The sequence below is a fragment of the Pseudonaja textilis genome, chromosome Z, assembly GCF_049901715.1.
Source record: "Pseudonaja textilis isolate UNSWEBS1 chromosome Z, rPseTex1.2, whole genome shotgun sequence".
NCBI lineage: Eukaryota > Metazoa > Chordata > Lepidosauria > Squamata > Elapidae > Pseudonaja > Pseudonaja textilis.
This window is the reverse complement of record NC_142008.1, coordinates 1,620,035-1,627,474: the sequence shown is the minus strand read 5'-3', so window position 1 is coordinate 1,627,474 and position 7,440 is coordinate 1,620,035.

Here is a 7,440-nt window from a genome sequence, read left to right as displayed (position 1 = left end):
TCCATTTGTTTTGAGCTGAAAGAAATTTTTCTGAAGCTGCTTTTACAATCCTGAAAATCTCACTGAACGGGCAAATCCCTTTTCATTTTTTTTCACAGAATTTTCTAGCTTGTACTGGAGAAGAATCATAAAATAGATTTAAACATCCTTCGTTCCCAATGATTGATGTGGTTTTAAAAATTATGAAATTAGAGAGAGGCGTTTTCAGAAAGACTCCATTAACAACTGGGCTGTTTCCAGGAAGTTGCATAAAAATCACAAATTATTTATCGAAGAATTATAGTTTCTACTGTCCACCTTTAATCCAATTAGCTAGTTACATCAATGGGACAAAACCCAGGTTCTCACCAGCTGTCAGAATCTACTCAATCTATTCAATTAATATTTTATGATATTAATTAATGTCTCATAGTCAGTCTTCAGCCAAAGATGTAAAGATTTATGAGCCTTTGAATATTTATTTAAAAAACTGGTAAATTATGCATATGTACTATTTTTATTTGGGCTCCAACAAACTTGAGATTTGAAATGAAGCATCAGAAATTAGGAAATACTTTTCCAACTAACAAACATTGTTTAAAAGGTACAGGTAGACCTTGACTTAAAATTGTTCATTTAGTGACTGAAGTCACAACGGCAGTGAAAAAAGGTACTTATGACCCGTTTTTCACACTTACGACCGTTGCAGTGTCGCTATAGTTGGGCGACAAAATTCAGATGCTTGGCAACTGACTCGTATTTATGACTGTCGCAGTTCCTGGGTTCTGCTGACCCCTTTTTGCAACTTTTGACGAGCAAACTCAATGGGGAAGCCAAGATTCACTTCACAACCTGGTTATTAACAACTGCAGTGACTCACTTAACAACTGTGACAAGAAAGGTTATAAAACGCGAGGAGGAACTCAGTTTCAAAATGTCTCATTTAGCCATGGAAACTTTGGGCTCAATTGTGGTTGTAAGTCGAGAACTACCTGTATAATAGGACAATATTATGTATGTGTAGTTTGGCATTCACAAGATCTTGCCTCCTGTAATGCTTTATAAAAATTATAAAATAATTTGGGGGTCGAATCAAGCGTTACAAAACTTAAAAGAAGAAAAAAATGCAAAGAGAGAAGGGAAAAAGGTGATTTTTTTTTACATGTTATAAAATACAAATAATAATAATAAAGCCTCAATCTCTTTGAACTCGTCAGAATAGGATGGTGGAGTTTTGATGTGGTTTTGGTTTTCAATCAACAATAAAAAAATTGTTTTACGGTGGCGAGACCTAAATGAGCAATTGTCCTACTTGGGAGAAACTAGGTGAAGACCAAGCTCTCCGCAGAAGACTCTAGAAGATTCTAGGTGACGGGACAGGTGGGGTCCTTCAGAATCCCACCTGTCCTCCCCCCGGATGGGACAGGTGTGGAGGACGGCAGGCGCTGCAGACCAAGGAGACAACTCAGCTTGCGATCCTGAGTTGCGATGTTGCTTTGGATTCCAGTAAGGAACGAATCTCTCCAGCTCAGGGCTGAAAGTGCGGCGCCCTTAAGAATCTACAGTTCCTCCGTGAATCTGGCTTCCTAATTGGTTCCGCTCGTCAGAAGGTCACAAAAGGGGATCATGTGACCCTGGGACACTGCGACCGTCATAAATGTGAGTCAGTGGCCAAGCGTCTGAATTTTGATCACGTGACCACGGGGGATGCTACGACGGCCACAAGGGTGAAAAATTATCCTAATTTAAGTTACGTTTTTTTAGTGGCATTGTAACTTTGAATTAAACTAAAGGAACTGTTGTAAGTCGAGGACTACCACTAGTGGATTCCTAATGAAAAACAGCAAGGGAACCTTTTTTTAAAAAAGTGTCTTAATAAATAGAAAAAAAATGAGCCCTTTTTCTCCCCAACGTGTGAATTCCCATTTTGGAAATAATTTCTAGGCTGACGGATTGCGCAGCCCGCTTGGTCAGAAAGCACATTTAACCATTCATACACACACACACACACACACACACACACACACATACACAATATTAAACCAACAAAATCTTATGGGGCAAAAAACCCGCAACGTTGCGGGCTCCTGGGGCGTTTTATTTGTGCAAACCTCTCTGTCGCTTTTGGCAATCCGGGGGAATGGTAGTTGAATAATTCATCCCCAAAAAGAAATATTTGGTCCCCAAATTTAAAAAGAGGCTTTGCTTGTTTCTCTACAAAATGTCCTTTTTACGCAGAAACCAAAGAACAGGCTCCATTTTATCAGCTCAGCTGCACAGAACACACTTTGTGGTTGTGTTCCTGCCGAGAAGGTATTTCCTGAGCATGTCAAGAATTTTTAAGGTCTCTTTTTTTTTCCCCCTTTGGATTCTACTTCTCCTTCCCCAAAACACCTCCCTTGTCAAAGGCTTACAGTGTTTTCAAACAGACACATGCCATGCCAGCAAGGCATTGACCAGCTTTCACAAACTGGCCAAAACCTGGCTAAAGTTGGCCAGGCCTAGATCCTCAGGTGCTCCAAGGTGGACATAATAGCAGCATTTTCTCAAAGGAGGCTGGTTTTGTGTTGTGTGTTGTGTTGTGTTGTGTTGTGTTTTGCTTGGCTTGGCTTTAGTTTAGTTTAGTTTAGTTTAGTTTAGTTATTATTTTATTTTTATTTTATTTCATTTTATTATTTTACTTTATTTTATTATTTTGTTTATTACATTACTTTATAATGTTTAAAATTTATTGGCCACCAATCTTACCACAGGGTTACATTTATTCAGGCAGTCCTCGACTTACAGCCACAACTGAGCCCTAAATTTCTCACTACTAAGTGAGACAGTTGCTAAGTGCCATTTTATGATCTTTTTTGCCACTGTTGTTAAGCGAATCACTGCAGTTATTAAGTCAGTCACGTGGTTGTTAAGTAAAGGTGGCTTCTGCATTGACTTTGCTAGGCAGAAGTTTACAAAAGAGGATCACGTAACCCCGGGACACTACGACCGTCATAAATGATGATTTATGATGATACTGAGCTGGCAGGAATAGCTAACACCCAAGATGATGGGCTCAAGATCCAGATGGATCTTGACAGACTAGAACACTGGGCCGCATCTAACAAAATGAAATTCAATGTAGAGAAGAGTAAAGTCCTACAGTTTGGCAAGAAAAACCAAAAGTACACATATAGACTGGGTGAAACCAGACTCAATAGCAGGAACTGTGAGAGGGATCTTGCAGTCTTGTGGACAACCAGTTAAATATGAGCCAGCAGTATGCAGCAGCAGCCAAAAAAGCTAATGCAATCCTAAGTTGTACTAACAGAGGGATGCAGTCAAGATCAAGGGAAGTACTAATACCACTCTATAAAGCCTTAGTAAGACCACACCTAGAGTCCTGCATCCAGTTTTGGTCACCACATTATAAAAAAGATGTTGAGACTCTAGAAAAAGTACAGAGATGAGCAACCAGGATGATTAGGGGACTGGAGGCTAAAACATACAACAAACGGTTGCAGGAACTGGGCTTGGCTGGTCTAGTAAAGAGAAGGACCAGGGGAGACAGGAAGGAAGTCTTCCAATATTTGAGGGGCTGCCACAGAGAGGAAGGGATAAAGCTATTTTCTAAAGCATCTGTAGGCCAGACAAGGAATAATGGATGGAAACTGAACAAGGAGAGATTCAACCTGGAAATAAGGAGAAACTTTCTGACAGTGAGAACTATCAACTCATGGACCATATCCTTGCCCTCGGAAGTTGCGGGAGCGCCATCACTTGAGACTTTCAAGAAGAGATTGGACTGCCATTTGTCAGAAATGGTGTAGGGTCTCCCGCTTGGGTAGGGGGTTGGACTAGATGACCTACAAGATCCCTTCCAACTCTGGTTATCTGTTATAAATATGAGACAGTTGCTAAGTGTCTGAATTTTGATCACGTGATGGCAGGGATGCCTTGATGGTCGTAAGTGTGAGAAACGGTCATAAGTCCCCTCTTTCATTGCCAACGGTTACTAAACAAGAGTTTAGAAGTTGACTATCTGTGTATATCATCTTGGCCAAAAACAGCACACCGGCTGGGGAGTTCTGGGAACTGAAGTCCATTCGTCTTAACACTGCAAAAGTTGAGAAAATGCATCCTTTTAAAAAGACATACAGGTAGTCCTGAACTTATGACTTTTCATTTAGTGACCATTCGAAGTTACAGCAGTGCTGAAAAAAAGGGACATATGACCATTTTTCACACTTAACGACCGTTGAAGCATCCTTACGGTCACGTGATCAAAATTTGGATGCTTGGCCACTGACTCACATTTATGACGGTTGCAGAATCCTGGCGGAGTTGGGATTTTCCACCAAGCAAAGTCAATGGGGAGAGAGATTCACTTAATAACCGTGTGGCTCACTTAACAAATGCAATGATTCACTTAACAACTGTAGCAAGAAAGATCGTATAATGGGAAAAATCTCAACTTAACAACTGTCTCGCTTAGCAACGGACATTTTGGGCTCAATAGTGCTCGTAAATCGAAGATCACCTGCAATGCAGTTTATTTCAGTTTGCAAACCCCACAAAACGTAATTTTTTCTTCTGGAGAATTCATTCCAAACTCAGGTTTAGGTCCTACAGAAACAAAAACACCGTCCCAGGACAATAATAGCTACTATTTTTTATTGTCCGTAGCACCGAAAATTATCCCCCGTGGCTGAGGTGGAAAAATGTGCAAGGCACGACACAAACAGATTGCGCTGAATGACACTGCATTTAATTCTCGCTTTCCCTCGTTTGGGAGGCTGAGTTTGTGAACGAATCGCTCACAACGGCAATTTCCCCCTTTCAATACAGACGTTTCCGGGCTGATAAATTTTGTTCTTTCCCGTTCTTGAAGGATCATAAATTTCTGCCAACGGAAAAAAAAAATGATTGTAAAGAGAGAGAGAAAAAACAATGGCTCTTTTTTCTGTTAGCCTAACTGTGGATTCAACAAGCTGCACTGCAGGCAGAAATCTGACTGGTGAGGTTTCATCAGTTATGAAAAGGGATGGATGTGTTAAAGTCATCGAGAAAAGAAAGAAATCCATAAAATAAAGCAGAGTTTCCCAACTTGAAAACTATAACTCCCAAAAAAGATCGAGAGGGTGAGTCCTAGTTCCACTTTAGGCATGAAAAGCCGGCTGGGTGACTTTGGGCCAATAACCAGGAGACGGGGAGTTCTAGTCCCGCCTTAGGCATGAAAAAGCGGCTGGGTGACTTTGGGCCAATAACCAGGAGACGGGGAGTTCTAGTCCCGCCTTAAGCATGAAAAGCCGGCTGGGTGACTTTGGGCCAATCACCAGGAGACGGGAAGTTGTAGTCCCGCCTTAGGCATGAAAAGCCGGCTGGGTGACTTTGGGCCAATCACCAGGAGACAGGAGTTCTAGTCCCACCTTAGGCATGAAAAGCCGGCTGGGTGACTTTGGGCCAATCACCAGGAGACGGGGAGTTCTAGTCCCGCCTTAGACACGAAAGCCAGCTAGGTGACTTTGGTTCAATTGCCAGGAGACTGTGAACTCCTTGGAGATCATTTAGACCAACCCCCTCCTGCCCCTGTGTTATTCCAGACAAATGGCTGTCCAATCTCTTCTTTAAAACCTCCACTGAAGGAGCACACACTATTCTGGGTGGATTTGGGGATCCCATCTAGTCCCCTTGAAGAGGACTCAGCTTGCACCCACCGAAGTGCAACGCGGAAGAGAGCAGCCTCGAAACCGCAGTGCTGCGTTTCTTTGATTTATGCATTTATTTTTTATTTATTTCCTTCTCTTCTGCACCACCAGATATGCCAGGCGTCTCCTGCAAAACGTCAGGTGGCAATTAAAATATGCATTTAATTTATTGAGTGATCTGCTTTATCGGTGCCATTGGTATAATTTTGCAAAAAAAATCAAGCAACAATTGAAACGTGTTTGCTATGTTTTGTGTGTGTGTGTGTGTGTGTGTGTGTGTGTGATTTCGCTTATATACATGCCAGGGATCTCCGACAAATGTAAACCAGCAATTAAAATATATACTTTATTTATTTGTGTGTTTATTTATTCCATTTCTTCCAGGGACCTCCTGCAAACGTAAGTCAAGGACTGAAATGTGTATTTTATTTAATTGTCCGCTTGTGTGTTTTTATTTATTTCCATATTCCGGGGATTTCATCGCCCAATCCGCCACAGGCATGCCTCGACTTACAGGCATCCGTTTCGTGATGATTTTGAAGTTATGGCGGTGCTGGAGAAAAAGCGATTTACGAAGGGGTCCTCGCAGTTACGACCATCCCAACCAGCGGGAAAGGTCGCAAGGGGAGATCATGTGACCTGCCGTAAACCCATTCCGGTGAACAAGTGGTGGATTTCAAACCCGTGATGGTGAGGATGCCACGACGGTTGTAAACGAGAGGACCAGTCTTTTCTTTTAGGGCTGTTGTAACTTCAGATAGTCACTAAGCGAACGGACGTAATTCGTGGGCTATTGTATTGCATGCATAGGATAAGCCGGGAAAGAAAATCTCTGAGTATTGGAATATTTTATCCCTCAAAGCTGGAACGGAACAAAGCAAAAGGCACAAACTGCCCCCACCCGAAATATTAATGATGAATCTCATATCAAGTTTGCCTTTTTTCCTCTCTTCCTTTTGGGTTCGTTTTCCTTTTGCGCCAACATCACCGTAACTCTGACTTCAATTGCTCGCCTTTGTAAGAAGCACGGAAAGGCCTTTTCAGTTAATAATAATAATTGCAGTAGTAGTACAGAATCGATATAAATTCAAATGGTCCCAAAGGTGCCCTTTTTTTCCCCCAAAAGTCACCTGAAACTTTCTGATTTTTTTTCTTTGAAGAGGTTTCACTTCCTACCCAAGAGGCTTCTTCGGTTCAAATTAATATCCGTAATAAATGCCCCTGTGCAAAATAGGGGAAAAGATTCTTCTGACAGTTTTCACTAATCCTGAGGGCACGTGTATCTGTTTAATGACCGTTGGAAGTTACTGCGGCACAGAAAAAAAGGGATCGTTTATTCACACTTATGACCGTTGCAGCATGCGATCAAAATTCAGAGGCTTGGCGTTCGTGACGGTTTCATTGTCCCGGGGTCTCGTGACTCCCTTTTGCGACCTTCTGACACTCAATGGGGAAACTGGATTTGCTTAACGACCATTCAACTAACTTAATTGCAGTGATTCAGTTAAAAACTGTGGCAAGACAGGTTGTAAAACAGGGCAAAATTTACTTTACAACTATCTCGCTTAGCAACAGAAAATCTGGGCTCAATCGTGGTCGTACATTGAGGATTACTTCTACATTACTATACTTTATTTTATTGTTTTATTTTATTATGTTATTTTGCTTTTACTTTATTTCACTTACATATTTTATTTTACTTGCTTTATTTATCTTACTTTACTTTGTTTATTTTAACTTATTTTATTATTTTACTTTACTTAATTACTTTATT